The sequence below is a fragment of the Rhipicephalus microplus genome, chromosome 3 (assembly GCF_043290135.1).
Source record: "Rhipicephalus microplus isolate Deutch F79 chromosome 3, USDA_Rmic, whole genome shotgun sequence".
NCBI classification, from domain to species: Eukaryota; Metazoa; Arthropoda; class Arachnida; order Ixodida; family Ixodidae; genus Rhipicephalus; species Rhipicephalus microplus.
Window position 1 is genome coordinate 142,902,928 of NC_134702.1, and position 25,762 is coordinate 142,928,689.

General features: G+C 47.6%; 1 protein-coding gene across 3 annotated transcripts in view; it reads left to right on the forward strand.

Moving 5' to 3' along the window:
- LOC142803959 (uncharacterized) overlaps window positions 1-25,762 on the forward strand; it is a 186,009-nt gene that overhangs the window by 142,750 nt on the left and 17,497 nt on the right. The window contains exon 3 of one of the 3 annotated variants that reach the window (XR_012894391.1): window positions 9,284-9,719. The exons of the other annotated variants lie outside the window; for them this stretch is intronic. The gene's annotated coding sequence lies outside the window, so the exon portion shown is untranslated. Of the gene's footprint in view, window positions 1-9,283; window positions 9,720-25,762 lie in introns of those variants that run through there. 3 annotated transcript variants of the gene reach the window in all.

Genomic DNA, 25,762 nt, shown 5'->3' on the forward strand with positions numbered 1-25,762 from the left:
CTGCCCTACCGACAGCAGCTCCCTCTACACCCTGGGATGCTCATCGGTAGGGACCCGCTTTTTAAACTGCAAACACTTTTTACATTTTTAAAAGAAGTGCAAAGCTTTCACCCGATATTTCGAGGTCATCCGTAGCATGACCTCTATAGAGTGGTCGTGGCTGCGGTGACTATATCTTCATCATGGTTTTATTATCATGACATTTTGCCATCAGCTATCACCACACATATGTCACGCCACTGTCATGATTTTATTACTTTCATGTTTTAACCCGCGTTAGAGCGAGGAATTTTAAGGCCCCTTTACAGCCACGCACCATATCATTGTTCATATCTGTAGTCAATTGAAATGGCGCTCTTTGGCCATCAATTGGCCCTTGCGCCACAAAAAACTACTCATCATCATCGACATATGAAGGTCCTCTACACGTTCCCAAATGGCTGATAAACAAAGCAGACTGGGAACAGTTCCATAACACTACACATTTGAGTTGGACAGACATATGTAGGTTAAACATAGATGAAGCTGTGCAGTATTTCACAGCTTTTCTAACTGACGCAGCAGCCAAGTGCATACCGCAAACATCTTCCCGGCTGCGGCGGCTGCATTTCCGATGGAGGCGGAAATGTTGTAGGCCCGTGTACTCAGATTTGGGTGCACGTTAAAGATCCCCAGGTGGTCGAAATTTCCGGAGCCCTCCACTACGGCGTCTCTCATAATCATATGGTGGTTTTGGGACGTTAAACCCCAAAAATCAATCAATCAATACCGCAAACATCTGGAATGTCCGGCAAATGACACGTCCCATGGTGGAACACAGAGTGTCGTAATGCGCGAAAGGAACAGAACAGGGCATGGAGGTTGCTGCGAAACTCGCCGACAGCGGAAAACCTTGAGAGCTTTAAGAAAATGAAATCTCGAGGCTGGAGAACGCGTCGGCAGGCCAGAAGAGAAAGCTGGCAGAAGTTTTTGTCAGGGATCAATTCATACACACAGGAGGCAAAAGTCTGGAACATGGTCAGTAGGATAGCAGGGAAACAAGTACACACACTTCCACTCGTAAACACTCAAGGTGATACCTTGGAAGATCAGGCAAACTTCCTCGGTGCACACTTCGAACAGGTATCCAGCTCGTCCCACTATACTGACACTTTCCAAAAATACAGAACAAGAATAGAAAAGCAGAAACTCGAACACAAATCCACTAGATACGAGGCATATAACCAAGCTTTCAGTCTAGCGGAGCTCCGAACATCTCTAAACTCCTGCAGCACTTCTGCCCCAGGTTCTGACCGTGTGGTGTATGAAATGCTAAAAAACCTACCAGCCGAAATACGAAAAACCCTACTTTGTTTGTACAATGCTATCTGGTTTTCTGGCACTATCCCTACCTCCTGGAAAGGGGCTATTATTATTCCCATTTTGAAAGAGGGCAAGGACCCTTCTTTAGCTTCAAGTTATAGGCCTATTGCACTTACAAGCTGCTTGTGCAAAGTATTTGAAAAAATGATAAACTGCCGACTTGTACATATCCTCTAAACAAACAATTTGCTCGACCCATTTCAGTGCGGGTTTCGAGAAAGTAGATCCACCACAGACCACCTTGTTCGTATCGAGGCACAGATCAGAGACGCCTTTGTCCATAAACAATATTTTCTCTCTGTGTTCCTCGATATCGAAAAAGCGTATGATACAACGTGGCGTTTCGGAATTCTAAGAGACCTGTCCCACCTTGGTGTGCGCGGAAGAATGTTTCATATAATCGAAAGTTACCTGTCAAACCGGACATTCCGTGTCCGTCTGGGCAGTGTGCTCTCTCAAACATTTGTCCAGGAAACAGGCAAGCCACAAGGTGTCGTGCTTAGTTGCACACTTTTTATTATCAAAATGAATTCTTTGCACTTGTTCATTCCCCGCAATATGTTCTATTGTACATATGTCGACGACGTTCAGCTTGGCTTCAAGTCATGCAACTTGGCCATGTGTGAGCGGCAGGTTCAGCTGGGTTTAAAAAAGGTCTCCAAATGGGCAGATGAAAACGGATTTCGACTTAACCTACAAAAAAGCACGTGTGTCTTGTTCTCTCGAAAGAGAGGCATGCACTCGGAACCTGACATTCGACTGAACGGGCAACGTCTGTCCGTCAAAGCCGAGTATAAATTCTTAGGCTTAATCTTGGACAACAAGTTAACCTTCGTACCATACATCAAGTATTTAAAAACAAAATGTTTAAAAGCCATGAATGTTATAAAAGTGTTGTCACGTACTACGTGGGGTAGTGATAGGCAATGCCTCATGAACCTCTATAAAAGCCTCATTCGCACCCGCTTAGATTACGGGGCCGTTGTCTATCAGTCTGCTACTCATAATGCCTTGAAGATGCTAGACCCTGTGCACCATTTGGGCATCCGCCTTTCTACGGGTGCTTTTCGCACCAGCCCCGTAGAAAGCCTTCATGTTGAGTCAAATGAGTGGTCGCTTCATCTGCAAAGAACCTACATGTCTTTTGTATACTTCCTTAAGGTGAAAGCAGACAAGAGGCACCCCTCATACTCTACTATTAATGACTTGTCGAGCTCCATTCTTTTGAAAACAGGCCTTCAATGAGGCAGCCCTTCTCAGTTCGCCTGAAGGGTCTAGCTGAGGACACTGGAGTGTCACTCGAACACAGTTTTAATGGCTCCTGTAGCATACCCACCACCGTGGCAGTGGCAGACTATAGACTGCGATGTGTCTTTTCTAGAGGTTACAAAACATGCGCCCATTGCCCATATCCGAACATATTTCCTGGAACTTCAACACAAATACACACGTCCTAGGTTTTTTACAGATGCCTCTAAGTCTAACTCCTCTGTGTCCTACGCTGCTGTTGGCCCTTCCTTTTCGGATGCTGGCCCTCTACATCCAGGCACAAGTATTTTCACAGCGGAAGCTTACGCGATACTTGTGGCAGCTAAACACATTAAACAATTACAAATACAAAAAGCAGTAATTTATACAGACTCCCTCAGTGTGGTAACGGCTCTGCACAGTCTTAAAAAACAAAAAAACCCTGTCCTTGTCTCACTTTACTCCATATTTTGCACACTCTACACACTCAATCAACATGTTGAGTTGTGCTGGGTGCCAGGGCACCGTGAGATCCAAGGCAATGTGAGGGCGGATCAGCTCGCTGCATCCGTCCACAAAAACACTGCCCCTACACCCATATCAATCCCAGTCCTTGATCTGAAGCCGTCTCTCAAACGAAACCTCAGGGACTACTGGCAGAGCAAGTGGGATACACACACACAAAACAAACTACACGTTATCAAGCCACACCTCGGCCGTTGGTCACCAGTATCAAAATCACGTCTAACAGAGATAACACTAACAAGACTCAGGATAGGACACATATACACGACACACACACATCTTTTGTCCGGTGGTGATCCACCATTGTGTGATAAATGTGGTGAGGCATTAACAGTTCTTCACGTTTTAATTCAATGTAAACATTTAGACACTCTAAGAAGACAACACTTCCCACTATCCTACCGACGACATATACCTTTACACCCTGCAATGTTCGTCGGTAGGGAACCGCTTTTTAGTCACAAATCATTATTAGCGTTTTTAAAGGAAATCCATAAATTTCATATCATATACCCGGGCATACCGTAGCACGACCTCTCTAGAGAGGTTTTTGCTGCGGTGGCTACACAGGAAAGCACTTGCCTCAGGGCCCTTGCACGCAAGAGTACGAACGTGTGAGGTACTTGTGCTAATGCCATACATGTCCACCATCGTTTTTCATTATCACCAAGTTTTGTCACCTATTCACACCATGCACACCTTTCACGGCATAGTCATGATTTTATTACTTGTATGTTTTTACCCGCTTTACTGCGAGGAATTTTATGGCCCTTGTACAGCCGCTAATCACAACCATTGTCCACATTCCTGTCTCATGAACTGGCGCTCTGTGGACATCAAATGGCCCTTGCGCCAAAAAACACCATATATCATCATCAGAACTACAACATAAATACACATGCCCTGAGTTCTTTACTGATGCGTCAAAGTCGAACACTTCTGTGTCATATGCAGCGGCAGGCCAATCCTTTTCTGAGGCCGGCGTTCTTCATCCTAATGCAAGCATCTTCACAGGAGAAGCTTACGCAATACTGGCGGTCGTAAAACACAATAAACAGATAAAATTACAAAAGGCGGTAATATACACAGATTCCCTAAGGGTGGTCAAAGCCCTGAAAACTCCTAAAAAACACAAGAACCCCGTGCTGGTGTCACTCTACTCACTTCTGTGCACACTCTACACATCAAAACAGCATGTCGTTGTCTGCTGGGTTCCAGGGCACCGTGAAATACAAGGGAACGTTTTGGCCGACAATCTGGCTGCTTGCGCCAATGTCACTACTGCCAATGCATCAACACCACTCCCTGCACTTGACTTAAAACCTTTTATAAAACGAAAGCTCAGGGGGTATTGGTGGAGCATGTGGGATAAACACACAGATAATAAACTCCATGCTATTAAGCTGCAACTAGGTTATTGGCCGCCACTATCAAAATCACGACACACGGAAGTAATACTAACAAGGCTTAGAACAGGACACACACATTCTACACATTCATTTCTTCTGTCTACCGGTGATCCACCATATTGTGAGAGATGTGGAAAGCCCCTTACGGTTCTCCACATTCTCGTCCAGTGCAATGAGCTAGATGCTCTAAGAAAAAAGCACTTTTTACTGCCCTACCGACAGCAGCTCCCTCTACACCCTGGGATGCTCATCGGTAGGGATCTGCTTTTTAAACTGCAAACACTTTTTACGTTTTTAAAAGATGTGCAAAGCTTTCACCCGATATTTCGAGGTCATCCATAGCACGACCTGTATAGAGTGGTCGTGGCTGCGGTGACTATATCTTCATCATGGTTTTATTATCATGACATTTTGCCATCACCTATCACCACACGTATGTCACGCCACTGTCATGATTTTATTACTTTCATGTTTTAACCCGCGTTAGAGCGAGGAATTTTAAGGCTCTTTACAGCCACGCACCATATCATTGTTCATATCTGTAGTCAATTGAAATGGCGCTCTTTGGCCATCAATTGGCCCTTGTGCCACTAAAAAACTACTCATCATCAAATTTGGCGTTCCGTGGAAACGGCCGGCCAGGATGCGAAAGGACAGGAACTGAAGGCAAGATGTAGCGTCACCTAGTAACAAGAGCATCGGTGAACGCCCCATTCTTGATGCGATGCCTTGCCCAAGTGAAGAGCGGTCCGGTGGGCGTTTATATAGGCTCGTCGGTGCGCAGATGGCAGATGAAGACGTCGCTTGTTGCCAGATTATGTGCTCTTTTTTTTCCAAACCTGGCGGGCCGAAGCATGTCTGATGACGGCAAAGCTGGCGTTCCGTGGAAACCGCCGGCCAGGATACGAAAGGACAGGAACTGAAGGCAAGTTGTAGCGTCACCTGTAACAAGAGCATCGGTGAACGCCCCATTCTTGATGCGATGCCGTGCCCCTTGCTGCGGGTGCGGTGCAAAAACCAAAAGGCATGACACAGAATTCGTAAAGGCCATCAGGTGTGACAAAGGCCGTCTTAGGCTGATCTTCAGGTGCCAGAGGGTCTTGCCAGTAGCCACTCCGTAAGTCAATAGAAGAGAAGAACTCCACACCTTGGAGGCAGTCAAGGGTATCGTCGATTCTTGGTAACGGGTAAACGTCCTTTTGAGTTATTTTGTTAAGACGATGGTAGTCAACACAGAAGCGAATTGACCTGTCCTTCTTCTTAACGAGAACGACTGGAGATGCCTCAGGGCTATTCGAAGGCTGGATGACGCCACGCTTGAGCATGTCAGCTACTTGGTCATCGTTAACCTGGCGCTCGGCTGCGGACACGCGATAAGGTCTTTGGCGCAATGGCGCATTGGTACCCTTGTTGATGCGGTGACACACGGCTGACGTGCGGCCGAGAAGAGTATGCTGGCAGTCGAAGGAATAACAGAACTTGTTCAGCAGTCGTAGAAGCTGAGCACGTTGCGAAACGGTTAGCGTGTCGGCGATGGAGCTGCTCAGTACATCTGGCCTAGCAGTCTGCGGCGAAGAGGCACAAGTCACTCCGGCGACTTCGTGTTCGGCAGAAGGACCAGCCGGCATGTTGATAATTGCAGAAGGGTCGAGACTGTAAACACGCCCGACGCACTCACCCCGAAGTAATGTTACAGGACATGACAACAGGTTCGAGATGAGCAGTTTGCTGACGCCGTCATCAAGTTCTAGAAGGGCATAAGGTAGCGGCGAACACTTGCGATGAACGAAAAGAGCAGATGACGTGAAAAGGACACTAGACTCGCCGAGAGAGTTGCAAGACACCATGGTAAGGGCAAAAGAGTGTGGCGGTATGATGACGTCTTCAGCAACAAATAGTTTGTCCCCGGTTTCATGAGCATCATATAATGGAGCGTCGTCAAACACTTCAAATGCCACCTCAGTGCGAGAGCAGTCGATGACAGCCTTATTAGCGGAGAGAAAATCCCAGCCCAAAATGAGGTCATGGGAGCAGGAATCCAACACTAGCAATTCAACGACATAAATGAGGCCATCAATCGCGATGCAAGCAGTACAGGCAGTGGCCGGTGTGACGTGATCTGCGCTGGCTGTACGTCATAACTGGTGGCGTTACGTCATGCTGGTGGCGTCATAACTTTTTTGAGCAAGCGGCAGTCTAGCACTTATCACTGAAACTGCGGCACCAGTGTCGACAAGAGCGAGTGCAGCGATGTCGTCCACATGTACGTCCAGAACATTCGTTGGTAAAGTGAGAGGCCTTGGTCTTTTCGCTGGCGACACAGTTCCTGCCTCTGGAACTGCGGCAATTGGTTTTCCCGCTCCGGCGATAAAGGACGACGACGCATCGGCGATAGCGAGCGGCGTCGAGGTGATGGCTAGCGGCGGTTAACAGGAGGGCGGTGGTCGGCGTACGATGACGTCTGGTCGGGTGGCTGAGAGCCTGTGAACGAAGGGCGCGGTGGCACTTAAAAGGCAGGTTCGAAGGTCTGGTCGTAGCTCTGGCGGTAGACAGGGACACGCCGACGGCAGTATCGCGCTATGTGGCCAGGTAGCCCACAGGCAAAGAGTATTGGGCGATTGTCGAGTGTACGCCATTGTCCACTACTCTGGACGGACCTTGGCTGAGCGAACCGAGGAGTGGGTCGGAGCGGCACGGCTGGGGGAAGTGACGTAAAAGTCTGAAGAGGTGGTCGAGCCGCCACTTCAGCATAGCTTAGAGGTGCATTTACCTCGGCACAGGCAACAGGGCGCGGCAATGGTGAAGTGTCACGGGCAGATGGCAGAGCCGCGCAAACTTGCTCCTGGATGACCTGGCGAATGTTTGCTGGCAGAGGTGAGCGTGGTTGGCCGGCTGTTGATAGCAGCGATAGCTGACGAGCGACCTCAGCACGAACAAACTCCTTGATCTGCGATAGCAGCGACTGAAGGTCAAATGTGGTGGTCAGGCTTGAGAGGGTGTCATCCGGGACGTCAGGGCGTCGCGTGAGAAGACGCTGTCGTCGCAGCTCGTCGAAACTCTGACACAACTCGATGACCTCAGCGACAGTGACAGGGTTGTTGGAGAGCAGCATGTGAAAGGAGTCGTCGGAAATGCCTTTCATGATATGTCGCACCTTGTCAGTTTCTGCCATCGAAGGGTCGACACGCCGGCAGAGGTCGAGCATGTCGTCTATGCAGCTGGTGAATGTCTCACCAGTTTGTTGGGATTGGTCTCGTAGGCGTTGTTCTGCGCAAAGTTTGCGCACACCAGGGCGTCCAAAAACATCTGCGATGCAGGTTTTGAAGTTGGCCCAAGTGGGGATATCCGCCTCATGGTTTCTGTACCACAGCTTGGCAACATTCGTTAAATAAAACACCACGGTACCAAGCTTTGTGGGATCGTCCCATTTGTTAGTAGTTCTGACTCGTTCATAAGATTCCAGCCAATCCTCAACGTCTTTCTCGTCGGTGCCGCTGAAGATGTCGTGTTCTCGCAAGAGCTGGGCACCGGGACAGCTCCTGCGTGGCGAAGCCGGTGGGGGTGTGAAGACAGCGTCATCAGGCATGACGGATGGCAGCTTTCGGCTACGCACTTCCAGGACTGGGGAAGACCGCAGCACTCTCCACCAAAATATAATGTAAATGCAAGGTCAAAAGCGGTATCAGCGTCGGTACAGAAGCAGCAAGAGCTAGCCGGATGTACGGGCAGCGTCGCAGCAGCAACCAGGCAGTCTTAGCTCGTGCCTCGCGCCAACGTGTCGATGTCGCTGCAGTAGTGGGCATTCCTCTTACCTACACTTGATTCATGTGCTCTGACGCCTGGCACAATTTGCACGTTCCCCGCAGGGGCGCCTGCTCAAGTAGGCGTTTGGTGTGTAGCGACACCACGGACCCGAGCTAACGGGGGAGTTTCTACTCCCTCCCACGCCTAGCCGTGCGTGGCTTTGCCGTGTCCGGGGAAAAGGGGATCCTGGGGGTTGAGCCGACGCTGGGTGATTGGACCTTTAAGGCCCCCCGGCAGAGGCAACACACCCCTTTGGCCCCGGCTTCACGTAGACGGCACCCCTGGGCTGACCCACCCAGGGGAAATTGGCAGTCGCCTTTTCCTATCTCTCTCTTCCTACATCTTAGTCTTTTCTCGTCTTTAAATCTATCCTGTCTTCTTCTCTCTTCCATTTACTTCCGATTTTTCCTGGCGGCAAGGGTTAACCTTGTGTAATTACTCAACCTCGAGTAGTTATATTTGGTTATAGTGGCAATGTACGGCTGGCGTCTGCAGCCTTATGCTATTAAGTGCTTCAGCGTCCCCTGGTTGGACTCCATGGTGGGTGGTCGCCATTGCTGCCGAAAAAAAGTACACTACTATGGGAACACCTGCATTTCCCCGTCTCCTAGATCGTCCTCCGCCTAAGAGGGGACGCACCGATGACATCTCAATTTTCAGCCAACCCAGACAATGCTTTCCCAAATTCCATGTTGTGCACAGCAAAAACCCAACAAAACAAGCCAGAGCCATATCACCATTTCTTGTTGCTAAATCTCTGACCGAGCTCTTTGGCCCAGGATACAAGGTTACAAAGATGGCTAGCGGAGACCTTCTCCTTGAGCTGCCTGAAAAACACCACTATGAAAAACTTGGCAGTCTCGTAGCATTTGGTAATATCCCAGTATCTGTTTCACCTCATAGATCGACGAACACCTCACGCGGAGTTGTTTCAGAAGCAGACCTTCTTGAAATGTCTGAACAGGAACTGCTTGAAGGGTGGAAAGAGCAAAATGTCACGGATGTGAAACGAATCGTCATCAGACGCGACAACAAAGAAATACCTACTAAACATTTAATACTCACTTTTGCATCTAGCACACTGCCTTCATCTATAGAGACAGGCTACATCAAACTCTCTGTCCGTCCCTACATTCCCAATCCAAGACGGTGTTATAAATGTCAACGATTTGGTCATGGCTCGCAGAACTGCCGGGGTCAGGAAACTTGTGCAAGATGTGGTAGCCATGGCCACCCATCTGATAACTGTTACTACGCCTCACTGCGTGAATTGTGATGGGGAACACGCCGCGTATTCGCGTTCGTGTCCTAACTGGAAGAAAGAAAAAGAAATAATCACTATTAAAGTCAAAGAAAACATCACATTCAAAGAAGCAAGACGAAGAGTGTCGACATTTTACGGCGCAACATATGCTGATGCGGCGCGTCAGGGGGCACCGCCGCACCAGCCCTCGCCACCCCTCCGGCCCGCGCATACCGAGCCGGCGGTTGTGGCACCTGCCCCCAAGGCGGCTGTAGCCCAGGCTACACCGCCTACTCCCAAACAGAGACCGGAGACTCCAGAGTCTTCGGGTCTCAAGGCCTCCCTTCACCAGGCGAGGCCCAAAATCCGAACTAACAGCCCGCACGTGCGGGCATCCAGTGCCTCCGAGGAGGCAATGGATACGTCGGCACCCTTGGTGCCGAAAGAGCGGCGTGGCTCCTTAGAGCGCGCCAAGAAAACAAAAAAGCCGATAACAGGGCCTGGTGACGGCCCTGTTAAGTGAACTCAAACTCCCGTCTAAACAGCCACTCGCTTTTCGTACACACAGCACTATTTTACATTCACCATGAACACTCAAATTATACAATGGAACGTCAGGGGCCTTCTCAGAAACCTTGACGACATCCAAGAACTCTTACACGAACACTCACCAAAAGTGCTGTGTGTACAAGAAACACACCTTAATTCAAAACACACAAGTTTTCTTCGTAAATACGTTATTTTTAGAAAGGACCGTGATGATGCCATGACATCATCCGGAGGTGTTGCCATCATAGTGAATCAAGGAATTGCATGCACACACTTACAACTCCAAACATCCCTTGAGGCAGTGGCTGTTCGAGCGGTTCTTTTTGATAAACTGATCACGATCTGCACTATTTACATTCCTCCTAGCTATCAGCTGCAAAAACGTGATTTACACTCTTTAATTGATGAACTTCCGGAACCTTATGTTCTCCTTGGAGACTTTAATGCGCATAGCAGGCTATGGGGTGACTCCCGGTATGACGCGCGAGGTCGACTGATCGAACAGTTCCTTCTCTCGTCGAGCGCGTGTCTCCTAAACCGAAAAGAACCAACCTATTATAATATCGCACATAACACCTACTCCTCCATAGACTTAAGCATAGTATCTCCATCTCTTGTGCCTCTACTTCAGTGGAAAGTCGTCAGTAATCTGTACGGAAGCGACCACTTTCCCGTAGTTTTGAGCACAACTACAGCAACTGAGTGTACACCCCGTGTTCCCAAATGGCTCATAAACAGAGCCGACTGGGAACGGTTTCATACTATCGCTTGTCTAGGTTGGAATGACATCTGTACTTTGAACATTGATGTTGCTGTGAACTACTTCACAGCGTTTTTGATTGATGCTGCAACAAAATGCATCCCACAAACAAATGGACACCCTTGAAAATGATGTGTGCCATGGTGGAACGATGAATGCCGAAACGCGCGCAAACAGCAAAACAGAGCTTGGAGGCTGCTTCGTAACTCACCGACAGCCGAAAATCTTGACACCTTCAAGAAAACAAAGTCTCAAGGCAGGAGAACGCGTCGGCAGGCCAGAAGAGAAAGCTGGCAGAAGTTTTTGTCAGGGATCAATTCATACACACAAGAGGCCAAAGTCTGGAACATGGTCGGTAGGATAGCAGGGAAACAAGTACACACACTTCCACTCGTAAAAACTCAAGGTGATACCTTGGAAGATCAGGCAAACTTCCTCGGTGCACACTTCGAACAGGTATCCAGCTCGTCCCACTATACTGACACTTTCGAAAAATACAGAACAAAAATAGAAAAGCAGACACTCGAACACAAATCCACTAGATACGAGGCATATAACCAAGCTTTCAGTCTAGCGGAGCTCCGAACATCTCTAAACTCCTGCAGTACTTCTGCCCCAGGCTCTGACCGTGTGATGTATGAAATGTTAAAAAACCTACCAGCCGAAACACGAAAAACCCTACTTTGTTTGTACAATGCTATCTGGTTTTCTGGCACTATCCCTACCTCCTGGAAAGAGGCTATTGTTATTCCCATTTTGAAAGAGGGCAAGGACCCTTCTTTACCCTCGAGTTATAGGCCTATAGCACTTACAAGCTGCTTGTGCAAAGTCTTCGAAAAATTGATAGACTGCCGACTTGTACATTTTCTTGAAACAAATAATTTGCTCGACCCATTTCAGTGCGGGTTCCGAGAAAGTAGATCCACCACAGACCACCTTGTTCGTATCGAGGCACAGATCAGAGACGCGTTCGTCCATAAACAATATTTTCTCTCTGTGTTCCTCGATATCGAAAAGGCTTATGATACAACATGGCGTTTCAAAATTCTAAGAGACCTGTCCCATCTTGGTGTGCGCGGAAGAATGTTTCATATAATCGAAAGTTACCTGTCAAACCGGACATTCCGTGTCCGTCTGGGCAGTGTGCTCTCCCAAACATTTGTCCAGGAAACAGGCGTGCCACAAGGTGGTGTGCTTAGTTGCACACTTTTTATTATTAAAATGAATTCTTTGCACTTGTCCATTCCCTGCAATATGTTCTATTGTACATATGTCGACGACGTCCAGCTTGGCTTCAAGTCATGCAACTTGGCCATGTGTGAGCGGCAGGTGCAGCTGGGTTTAAATAAGGTCTCCAAATGGGCAGATGAAAACGGATTTTGACTTAACCCACAAAAAAGCACGTGTGTCTTGTTCTCTCGAAAGAGAGGCATGCACTCGGAGCCTGACATTCAACTGAACGGGCAACAACTGTCCGTCAAAGCTGAGCATAAATTCTTAGGCTTAATCTTGGACAACAAGTTGACCTTCGTACCCCACATAAAGTATTTAAAAACAAAATGTTTAAAAGCCATGAATGTTATAAAAGTGTTGTCACGTACTACGTGGTGTAGAGACAGGAAATGCCTCATGAACCTGTATAGAAGCCTTATTCGCACCCGCTTAGATTATGGGGCCATTATTTATCAGTCAGCGACTCAAAGTGCTTTGAAAATGCTGGATCCCGTGCACCATTCGGGCATCCGCCTTTCTACGGGTGCTTTTCGCACCAGCCCCGTAGAAAGCCTTTACGTTGAGACAAATGAGTGGTCGCTTCATCTGCAAAGAACCTACATGTCCTTTGTATATTTCTTTAAGGTGAAAGCAGACAAGAGGCACCCCTCATACTCTACAATTAATGATTTGTCGAGCTCAACTCTGTTTCAAAACAGGCCTTCGATGAGGCAGCCCTTCTCAATTCGCCTGAAGTGTCTAGCTGAAGAAACTGAAGTGTCACTTGAACATAGTTTAATGGCTCCTGTAGCATACCCGCCACCGTGGCAGTGGCAGACTATAGACTGCGATGTGTCTTTCCTAGAGGTTACAAAACATGCACCTATTGCCCATATCCGAACATACTTTCTGGAACTTCAACACAAATACACATGTCCTGAGTTCTTCACAGATGCCTCCAAGACTAACTCCTCTGTGTCCTACGCTGCTGTCGGCCCATCCTTTTCGGATGCTGGCCCTCTTCATCCACGCACAAGTATATTCACAGCGGAAGCTTACGCGATACTGGTGGCAGCTAAACACATCAAACAATTACAAATACAAAAAGCAGTAATTTATACAGACTCCCTCAGTGTGGTAACGGCTCTGCACAGTCTTAAAAAACAAAAAAACCCAGTCCTTGTCTCACTAACTCCATTTTGTGCACACTCTACACGCACAAACAACATTTATTTATTTATTTATTTTATTTCACAATACTGCAGGCCAATGTGCTGGCCCAAGCAGGAGTGGATACATCAAAACGTAATTGTAGAAAACAACAGACAACAATGCAAAAAGAAACAAAAGGTTAAGAAAGAAGGTGACGCTCAAGGTCACCAAGAAACTTATTAGAATGAAACATGTCACACGGCAAACAATTCCAGTCATCGACAGTTCTAGGAAAAAAACTATATTTAAAAGCATTTGATCGGGCAAAAATTGGGGTTAGAGCATGTTCATAACCATGACGAGTACGTCGTACTGAGAGCGGTTTAACACAGTCAGGGAGATCAATTTTTACAATACCACACAAACAATTGTAAAGAAAGGAAAGACGACTGAACTTTCTCCGAGCTTCTAAAGTAGAAATGTCGTTTAATTGCATTAAGGTGGTCGGGGAATCAAACCTACGATATTTGCCAAAAATAAACCTTACAGCCTTTCTGTTAATACTTTCCAGATTCATAATATCTTTCTTGGTATGCGGATCCCAGATAATAGAAGCATACTCAAGCTTAGAACGAACACAGGCATTATAGGCTAGAATTTAAGTACGCGAGGGTGCAGATGCTAGTTTTCTTTTTAGAAACCATAGCTTACGTAATGCAGAAGTGGTAATGTCAGTTATGTGGGTCGACCAAGTTAATTTGCTTGAGAGTGTGACGCCCAAGTACTTATATTTGTCTACATTATTTATGTTAGTGCCTCTTAGAGTATAGTGGAATTGACTAGGACGTAGCTTCCTGGTGATGCGCAGAAGCACAGTTTTGTTAGTGTTTAACTGCATGCCCCCGTTCTGACACCAGCTATTGATAGCGATAAGTGCATCTTGTAAGGCCACATGATCACACGGTGAGGAAATTTGCTTAAAAATGACGCAATCATCCGCGAACAAACGCACAGACACCTCTTTCTCAGGCACCTCTTTTTTGACACAACGCTGTGGTGCTTTCTGGTGACCAACATGTTGTAGTGTGCTGGGTGCCAGGCACCGTGAGATCCAAGGCAACGTGAGGGCGGATCAGCTCGCTGCATCCGTCCATGAGAGCACCGCCATTACATCCATATCAATCCCGGCCCTTGATCTTAAGCCGTCTCTCAAACTAAACCTCAGGGACTACTGGCAGTGCAAGTGGGATACACACACACAAAACAAACTACACGTTATCAAGCCACACCTTGGCCATTGGCCACCAGTATCAAAATCACGTCTAACAGAGGTAACACTAACAAGACTCAGGATAGGGCACACATACACGACACACACACATCTTTTATCCGGTGGTGATCCACCATTGTGTGATAAATGTGGTGAGGTTTTAACAGTTCTTCACGTTTTAATCCAATGTAAACAGTTAGAAACTCTTAGAAAACAACACTTCCCATTACCCTACCGACAACATATACCTTTACACCCTGCAATGTTTGTCGGTAGGGAACCATTTTTCACCCATAAATCATTGTTAGCTTTTTTAAGAGATGTTAATTTTTACCATGTAATATACCCAGGCATTGCGTAGCGTGACCTCTCAAGAGAGGTCGCTGCTGCTGTGATTACATTTAAAAGCACTTGCCTCACAGCCCTTGGACACAAGGGCACTGATGAGACAAGTGTGCTAGTGCCAAATATTTTTACATGTTTTTATTATCAATACCTTTGTCACCCTTTTTAATATGCATATCACGCCACTGTCATGTTTTTAATACTTATGTTTTTACCCGCATTATCGCGAGTAATCTTAAGGCCCCTATACAGCCACGCATCATTGTCCGCATCTCTATACTCATTGAAATGGCGCTCTTTGGCCATCAATTGGCCCTTGCGCCATAAAACACCACACATCGTCATCATCAATTTTGACGTTTGCAAAGTAATATTACATGCATTAAGTTGACTCCTCCCACTACATGGAACTTTTCACTCGACCGTGGAACTGAATGGACGTGTTTTTCCATCGTTCCTCCCAGTCCTTGGACGCTTCCATGGGTCTTTGTCCACGATGCTCTCGTTGAACAGACCTACTTCAGACTTTCCAGTGAGGACTTTCACAGCCAAGGCTGTTAAAAGTGTTTCGATACGTGAAAGTGCTCTTTTCAGCAACTTTCTGGTGACCAAGCATAGCCAATAAATACATCGCCGTCTCCGTGACACCGCACCGACGCCGCTGCAACTTTTCGCGCTTGGCCTGGGCGTTGCAGTGACATTTGGTGTGCGCCTGATCTACACTGCTTAGGCATGGCTTCTTCGGTTTCCACCATCGAATGAGCAGCAATATATGCTGCAGACACCGACGAATATCCAGTGGATCCGGACGATGGTTCTTGGTTCACTGCCACCCGCCGACGCAAGCCAAACACCACAACAAATTCTGCACTCAAACCCTTGCCTGCCAAAAATCAAGCGACCCCGCGGCCACCACCCCTACCTGTCGATGACTTCAAGGTGCTTTTCCGACCACAAGGAGGCCTTCGCCTCAGTGAGTGGGCACATCATGTGTTGGCACGCGCCATCTGCATAGCTGCTGGGCTGCCAGGAAAAACAGTCAACAAGCTCCTTTTTCGCATCCAAGCAAACACAATATAGCCATCATGAGCACACGTGACGAAAATATTGCGACAAAGTTGCAAGCCGTCACTGCACTAAATCTAGGATCGCAGAAATATGAAATGCAAGCTTATGTAGCTGCTCCAGACAATTCTCGCAAGGGAGTCATCATCAGCCCCGAGAAGAATACTTCACCCACCGAATGCCTCGACAACATCTATGCACCCGACGCCGATGTGTTGCACGCCCGAATGATGGGATCCACAAACACGACGTTGTTAACTTTTGCAGGCCTTCAAGTTCCACGTTATGTCTACTATTACCACGCAAAATACCGATGCTACATTCACCGACCTCGCAAACAAGTTTGCACAATCTGCCTTGCATTTGGACATCGGCAGACTTATGTCCAACCCCGACAAAACACCGATGCCAAGCATGTGAAGTTGAGACACCAGCGCCGGAGCACAGCAGCACAACTCAATGCTTCCACTGCAAGGGTGACCACCCAGCTACGCACCCCAAATGTCCTGCGAGGGAACAGAAACCTCCAAACAAGCATTACCTTAACAAAGCACTGGAGGCGAACGTGTTATCACCACCCCCTACATTACCACCCAATTGGACACCAGCCCAGGTACAAAACGAGGCGCAGGCGATCCAAGAGCAAAGGGAAGTCTGAGGACAGGGCCTTGGACTCCTTAAACAACACGCCAGGAACCGCATCTAAAACCAGCACCACCACCGTGGGACTGATCCCGCAAAAGAACAGAGCCGCCAGTGTGGAGAGACCAGAATCGCCACCAGCCAAGAAGCCAGCGCTTGCTGGACAGACGCCTCCAACTAAGGTGAGTTGGGCAGCGGGGCCTCCCAGCCTTAAATCTTCTTTACCTGATTCCTACCATCCACCCTCATCACTCAACCATCCCAACGTACCTCTCACTTTTAACGCACATAACTGCACTAAGCAAGAGCTGCAAGATGCCCTCACAAAACTGAGAGACTCGCTTAAAGCTGAAGTAACCAGCATGATCACTCAGACAATTCATGATTTCCGTGCAGAACTTAGGGATATGTTAAAGGCCCATGCCCAAGCACTTGTAAAAGAGCTAAAGCAGCATAATACAAGAAAGCTTCACATCATCTAGTACAGGGCCCTAAGACTCAATGCCACTAGCTACAAACCCCAATAGTCTGACCAAGCCACCCCACCCTTACATTCGCCCATCACTCTTAACTCAGGACACAGACCAAAAAGAGCAAGATGGGCTGCCTTAGTCCTGCCTTCACCATGTGGCAGTGGAACTGCAGGGGGTTCGACGAAAGATGAGCTCCCTGCAACAGTACACTGCCACTTTCGCGCACCCTCCGGATATTGTGGCTCTGCAGGAGACGCACTGCACACCTACTCTCCTGGGCTTCCATACATACACAGGTCAACAAACATCATCACCTGTCCTTTCACGGCATGTTAATGATTTTATTGCTTGTGTCTTTTTACCCGCCCTACCGCGAGGAATTTTACGGCCTTTATACAGCCGCTTATCACAATCATTGTCCATATCTTTAGTAAGAAGAACTGGCGATCTTTAGCCGTGAAATGCCCTTGCGCTACAAAACATCACTCATCATCGCTGCTGGGGATGAGCCGAAGCAGCGGCAGACGGAAGACAGCGGGCCGAAGCGTCGGACGCAGGCGATCCAGGCTCCGACGAGGGAACGCGGCTGTCCATGCTACTGCCGTCCAACCACCAGCTGGGGTGGCGTTGCCGGCGCGAGTACTTCTTCTCGGGGTGCAGCCTGGCCTGCTGTTCTCTTCCTTGCCGAGGGCATCGCGGATCTCAGCAAGGCGTTTCTGTGGTCAGCCGTTCGGCACAGCGACGGGCGTGGCCTGGCTAATGGTCATGGTTGCGCCGAGCATCGCGTCTCGACGCAAGCTGGGCGAGCTAGCCGTTCCTCGCATGAAGCATCGCGTCTCCGAAGCGGGTTGACTGCTCCGTAGTCGCACCCACGCCATCAAGCGCCGTCGTCACCAGAGCGTCGCACATCGGCAAGTGAGTGCATTCCATAGCGCCTTTCCACTGCCTCCTGCTCTTCACCTCATCAGCGTCTGTTGTACCACCGATCTGGCCCTCAGGTTTTCGAACACTCTTACTTGAACTCTAATTGGTCATTTTATAATCAAGCTTAGTTCTCTCTGTTGCATTGTATCTATCTTTTCTGCCTCTGTGTTTTCTATGTTTTTCTTTTGTGCTCTGTCATAAACGTGGTGTGTGTTGTTACCGCATCATATCAAAGTCCGTTTCTCCTCGCACGACACGCAAAGCAAGCTCTGACGAACCTTAGCCCCGATAAGGAATATTTTCATTACAATCACCTTTAAAACAAGCGATCTACCAGAATCAATAGAAACTGGCTATTACAAGCTGCATGTACGACCACACATCCTCAATCCTCGTCGATGTTTCAAATGTCACCGTTTCGGGCATGGATCGCAAGGTTGCGGAGGGCGCGCCACATGCCCAAAGTGTGCATCCACACAACACATATCCGACGACTGCACCTCAGAAGCAACTCACTGTTCGAAGTGCGAAGGCGATCACGCTGCCTGCTCACGATCACAGCCCATATGGAAGAAAGGAAAACAAATAGTAGAGCCCAAGGTCAAAGTCAATCTGTCATACCAAGAGGCACGTAAGCGATTAGCAATTCATAACCCCTCTTATCCCTCTTTCGCAGATGTGACGCGCCGAGGCCCCGCGCCGCATCTTTCTGCACCCGCCATTTTCACACAGAGTGTGGCCCCGGTCGTGCCATCAGCACCCCCGTCTGGAGCAGCCTGTACTGCTCCGCCACCTGACAAACAGGGTCGGCAGACTACTGTGTCTGCTTTACCCCGGACCAGTGCATACGCGGTTAGGTCCGAAAGTTCTGTTAGTGTGCCAGCCGAGCAGGCATCATCCACCATTTTACAAGAGGTGATGGATACTAGTACCTCTCTTCCGGCGACTCAGACGCCGAAGGATAGGCTCGACTTTTTGGAGTGTGCCAAAAACGAAAAACTTCGAATTACAGGGCCCTCCAAAGGCCCTGTAGCCTAAGGCAACATTTTTTGTACACACAGCACCACAAAATATTAAAATGACGCAAATATTACAATGGAACGTGAGAGGACTGTTAAGGAACCTCGACGATATCCAGGAACTTTTACACAAACATACGCCAGCTGTGCTGTGTGTACAAAAAACTCACTTAAAATCGAAACACACCAACTTCTTACGCAAATACGTCATTTTTCGAAAGAACCGAAATGATGCGGACCCGTCATCCGGTGGTGTTGCCATTATAGTAAGTAGAGGAACAGCCTGTACACATATACTGCTTCAAACATATCTTGAAGCAGTGGCTGTTGGAGGTGTTATATTCAATAAACTTTGTTGTATTTACATACCTCCCCATCGCCAACTCAATAAACACGAATTCCAGTCTCTAATTGATGAACTTCCAGAGCCCTATCTTCTGCTTGGAGACTTCAATGCGCATAACAGTTTATGGGGAGACTCGGTGTGATGCAAGAGATCGTCTAATCGAGCAATTACTTTTCTCTTCTGGCACATGTCTCTTGAATCAGAAAACATAAATATATTACAATATCACTAACAACACATACTCATCAATAGGCCTTTGATAGTCCTCCACAGGTTCCAAAATGGCTCACACAAGAAGCTGATTGGGAACAGTACCAAAAAGTTACTCGCTTAACCTGGAATGAGATGAGTACGTTAAGCATAGAGGCTAAAGTGGATTACTTCACTGCTTTTTTGAATGACGCTGCAACCAAAAGTATTGCACAAACAAGCGGACTCTCAGGCAAGCGACCTGTTCCATGGTAGAACGAAGAGTGTCGTAATGCACGAAAAAAAATAAAACAAGGCATGGAATTTGCTTCGAAACTCACCAACATCTGAGAATCTTATAAACTTTAAGAACATAAAGTTCCAAGGCATGACGTGCCGACAAGCTAGAAGAGAAAGTTGGCATACGTTTTTATTGGGCATCACCTCATATACACAAGCGGGTAAAGTATGGAACAGGGTGAAAAGAGTATAAGGGAAACAAGCATATCCACTCCCTCTAGTAAATGCACAAAGTGACAGCTTGGAAGACCAGGCAAACTACCTGGGCGCACACTTCAAGCAGGTTCCCAGCTCTTGACACTACTCTCAAAAGTTTCAACGCTACAAGACAAGAGGGAAAAAACATAAACTAGACACGAAATGTACTACATATGAGGCATATAATCAGCCATCTGCTTGGCTGAGTTATAGGCATCTCTTAATTGCTGCAGCGATTTCGCTCCAGGATTTGACCGTGTAATCTATGAAATGTTGAAAGACCTGCCTCTAAAAACTCATAAAACATTACTTTCCTTGTACAATGCCATCTGGTTTTCTGGCGTTTTCCCTCCTTCTTGGAAAGAGGCCATTGTCGTTCCGACATTAAAACAGGGCGAGGATCCGTGCTCTGTTACGAGTTACCATATCCCGCAGGGGCGCCTGCACAAGTAGGCGTTTGGTGTGTAGCGACACCACGAACCAGAGCTAACGGGGGAGTTTCTACTCCCTCCCACGCCTAGCCGTGTGTGGCTTTGCCGTCTCCGGAGAAAAGGGGATCCTGGGGGTTGAGCGGACGCTGGGTGATTGGATCATTAAGGCCCTCCGGCAGAAGCAACACACCCCTTTGGCCCCGGCTTCACGTAGACGGCACCCCTGGGCTGACCCACCCAGGGGAAATCGGCAGTCGCCTTTTCCTATCTCTCTCTCCCTACATCTTCGTCTTTATCTCTTACTATTTATCTGTCCTGTCTTCTACTCTCTTCCGTTTGCTTCCAAATTTCCTGGGGGCTAGGATTAACCCTGTGCAAATAGCCTACCTTGGTCTAGGCGCATTGGGTTATAGTGGCGTAGTACGGCTGGCATCTGCAGTTTTCAGCATCTGTAAACTTGTAGCGTCCCCTCGTTGGGCTCCGTGGTGGGTGGCCGCCAACGCTGCTGAACAAAAATAAGAAAGGCATGCATAGAGCATTCCCCCTAATGTCTGATCGTACCGGCTTAAAGCGGGTACGCACCGATGCTATAAATTTTTTCAACCAGCCAAAAGAAACATATTCTCACTTTCATGTTATCCACTGTGAAAAAACTGAAAAGCAAGCCAGGACCGTCTCTCCTTTCCTAGTTTCTAGATGTCTCACCGAAACTCTTGGCACAGGATACAAGGTAACCAAAATGGCTAGTGGAGACCTTCTCCTCGAAATCTGCGACAAAGAACAATTTGAAAAGCTAGACCGTCTTTCAAATTTCGGTGGCATACCAATAATCATAACACCACATAGATCAATGAACACAACTCGCAGAGTGGTATCTGACATGGACCTAATTGACTTGACTGAGACTGAACTTTTGGAGGTGTGGAAGAGCCAAAATGTCACTAATGTACAGAGAATCATCATCAGAAGAGATAATAAGGAAATACCAACGAAACACTTGATACTCACGTTTGCATCCAGTAAACTACCAGATTCCATACAAACAGGGTACACAAAGACATCTATCAGACCGTATATACCAAACCCTCGTCGTTGCTTCCAATGCTAGAGGTATGGCCATGGCTCTAAAACCTGTCGTGGTCGCCAGACTTGTGCACAATGTGGAGTCCTAGGCCACGTGTCTGAGAACTGCAAACAACCGCCACACTGTGTAAACTGCGAAGGAAACCATGCCGCATATTCACGCTCCTGCACCTACTTGAAAAAAGAAAAAGAAATAATTACATTGAAGGTGAAGGAGAACATTACGTTTAAGGAAGCACGGCGAAGAGTCGCTCCATTCTATGGACCTACATACGCTGATGCGGCGCGTCAGGTGGCACCGCCGCACCAGCCCTCGCCACACCTTCGGCCCGCGCATACCGAGCCGGCGGTTGTGGCACCTGCCCCCAAGGCGGCTGTAGCCCAGGCTACACCGCCTGCTCCCAAACAGAGGCCGGAGACTCCAGAGTCTTCGGGTCTCAAGGCCTCCCCTCACCAGGCGAGGCCTAAAATCCAAACTAACAGCCCGCACGTGCGGGCATCCAGTGCCTCCGAGGAGGCAATGGATACGTCGGCACCCTTGGTGCCGAAAGAGCGGCGTGGCTCCTTGGAGCGTGCCAAGAAAACAAAAAAGCAAATAACAGGGCCTGGTGATGGCCCTGTTAAGTGAACTCAAACTCCCCGTCTAAACAGCCATTCGCTCTTCGTACACACAGCATTATTTTACATTCACCATGAACACTCAAATTATACAATGGAACGTCAGGGGCCTTCTCAGAAACCTTGACGACATCCAAGAACTCTTACACGAACACACACCAAAAGTGCTGTGTGTACAAGAAACACACCTTAATTCAAAACACACAAATTTTCTTCGCAAACATGTTATTTTTCGAAAGGACCGTGATGATGCCATGACATCATCCGGAGGTGTTGCCATCATAGTGAAACAAGGAACTGCATGCACACACCTACAACTACAAACATCCCTTGAGGCAGTGGCTGTTCGAGCGGTTATTTTTGATAAACTGATCACAATCTGCACTATCTACATTCCTCCTAGCTATCAGCTGCAAAAACGTGATTTACACTCTCTAACTGATCAACTTCCGGAACCTTATGTTCTCCTTGGAGACTTTAATGCGCATAGCAGGCTATGGGGTGACTCTCGGTATGACGCGCGAGGTCGGCTGATCGAACAGTTCCTTATCTCATCGAGCGCGTGTCTCCTAAATCGAAAAGTACCAACCTATTATAACCTCGCTAATAACACCTACTCCTCTATAGACCTGACCATAGTATCTCCATCTCTTGTGCCTCTACTACAGTGGAAAGTCGTCAGTAATCTGTACGGAAGCGACCACTTTCCCGTAGTTTTGAGCACAACGACAGTAACTGAGTGTCCACCACGCGTTCCCAACTGGCTCATAAACAGCTGACTGGGAACAGTTTTATACTATCGCTTGTCTAGGTTGGAATGACATCTGTACTTTGAACATTGATGTTGCTGTGAACTACTTCACAGCGTTTTTGATTGATGCTGCAACAAAATGCATCCCACAAACAAATGGACACCCTTGAAAATGATGTGTGCCATGGTGGAACGATGAATGCCGAAACGCGCGCAAACAGCAAAACAGAGCTTGGAGGCTGCTTCGTAACTCACCGACAGCCGAAAATCTTGAAACCTTTAAGAAAATAAAGTCTCAAGGCAGGAGAACGCGTCGGTAGGCCAGAAGAGAAAGCTGGCAGAAGTTTTTATCAGGGGTTAATTCATACACACAGGAGGCTAAAGTATGGAACATGGTCAGTAGGATAGCAGGAAAACAAGTACACGCACTTCCACTCGTAAACACTCAGGGTGATACCTTGGAAGATCAGGCAAACTTCCTCGGTGCACACTTCGAACAGGTATCCAGCTCGTCCCACTATACTGACACTTTCCAAAAATACAGAACAAGAATAGAAAAGCAGAAACTCGAACACAAATCCACTAGATACGAGGCATTTAACCAAGCTTTCAGTCTAGCTGAGCTCCGAACATCTCTAAACTCCTGCAGTACTTCTGCCCCAGGCTCTGACCGTGTGATGTATGAAATGTTAAAAAACCTACCAAACGAAACCCGAAAAACCCTACTTTGTTTGTACAATGCTATTTGGTCTTCTGGCACTATTCCTACCGCTTGGAAAGAGGCTATTGTTATTCCCATTTTGAAAGAGGGCAAGGACCCTTCTTTACCCTCGAGTTATAGGCCTATAGCACTTACAAGCTGCTTGTGCAAAGTCTTCGAAAAAATGATAAACTGCCGACTTGTACATTTTCTTGAAACAAATAATTTGCTCGACCCATTTCAGTGCGGGTTTCGAGAAAGTAGATCCACCACAGACCACCTTGTTCGTATCGAGGCACAGATCAGAGACGCCTTCGTTCATAAAAAATATTTTCTCTCTGTGTTCCTCGATATCGAAAAGGCTTATGATACAACATGGCGTTTCGGAATTCTAAGAGACCTGTCACACCTTGGCGTGCGCGGAAGAATGTTTCATATAATCGAAAGTTACCTGTCAAACCGAACATTCCGTGTCCGTCTGGGCAGTGTGCTCTCTCATACATTTATCCAGGAAACAGGCGTGCCACAAGGTGGTGTGCTTAGTTGCACACTTTTTATTATTAAAATGAATTCTTTGCACTTGTCCATTCCCCGCAATATGTTCTACTGTACATATGTCGACGACGCTCAGCTTGGCTTCAAGTCATGCAACTTAGCCATGTGTGAGCGGCAGGTTCAGCTGCGTTTAAATAAGGTCACCAAATGGGCAGATGAAAACAGATTTCGGCTTAACCCACAAAAAAGCACGTGTGTCTTGTTCTCTCGAAAGAGAGGCATGCACTCGGAACCTGACATTCGACTGAACGGGCAACGTCTGTCCGTCAAAGCCGAGCATAAATTCTTAGGCTTAATCGTGGACAACAAGTTGGCCTTCGTACCCCACATAAAGTATTTAAAAACAAAATGTTTAAAAGCCATGAATGTTATAAAAGTGTTGTCGCATACTACGTGGGGTAGTGACAGGAAATGCCTCATGAACCTGTATAGAAGCCTAATTCGCACCCGCTTAGATTATGGGGCCATTGTTTATCAGTCTGTGACTCAAAGTGCTTTGAAGATGCTGGATCCCGTGCACCATTCCGGCATCCGCCTTTCTATGGGTGCTTTTCGCACCAGCCCCGTAGAAAGCCTTTACGTTGAGTCAAATGAGTGGTCGCTTCATCTGCAAATAACCTACATGTCCTTTGTATATTTCCTTAAGGCGAAGGCAGACAAGAGGCACCCCTCATACTCTACTATTAATGACTTGTCGAGCTCCATTCTTTTCCAAAACAGGCCTTCAATGAGGCAGCCCCTCTCAGTTCGCCTGAAGGGTCTAGCTCAGGACACTGGAGTGTCACTCGAACACAGTTTAATGGCTCCTGTAGCATACCCGCCACCGTGGCAGTGGCAGACTATAGATTGCGATGTGTCTTTCCTAGAAGTTACTAAACATGCGCCTATTGCCCATATTCGAACATACTTCTTGGAACTTCAACACAAATACACACGTTATGAGTTCTATACAGATGCCTCCAAGTCCAACTCCTCTTTGTCCTACGCTGCTTGCGGCCCATCTTTTTCGGATGCTGGCCCTCTACTTCCAGGCACAAGTATCTTCACAGCGGAAGCTTATGCGATACTTGTGGCGGCTAAACACATCAAGCAGTTACAAATACAAAAAGCAGTAATTTATACGGACTCCCTCAGTGTGGTAACGGCTCTGCACACTTTTAAAAACAAAAAAACCCAGTCCTTGTCTCACTTTACTCCATTTTGTGCACACTCACACACTCAAACAACATGTTGTAGTGTGCTGGGTGCCAGTGCACCGTGAGATTCAAGGTAACGTGAGGGCGGATCAGCTCGCTGCATCCGTTCACAAAAGCACTGCCCTACACTCATACCAATCCCGGCCCTTGATCTTAAGCCGTGTCTCAAACGAAACCTCAGGGACTACTGGCAGAGCAAGTGGGATATACACACACAAAACAAACTACACATTGTTAAGCCACACCTTGGTCATTGGCTGCCCGTATCGAAATCGCATCATACAGAGGTAATACTAACCAAACTCAGGATTGGACACACATACACGACACACACACCTCACGGCCCTTGGACGCAAGAATATGAACGAGTGAGGTACTTGTGCTAATGCCATA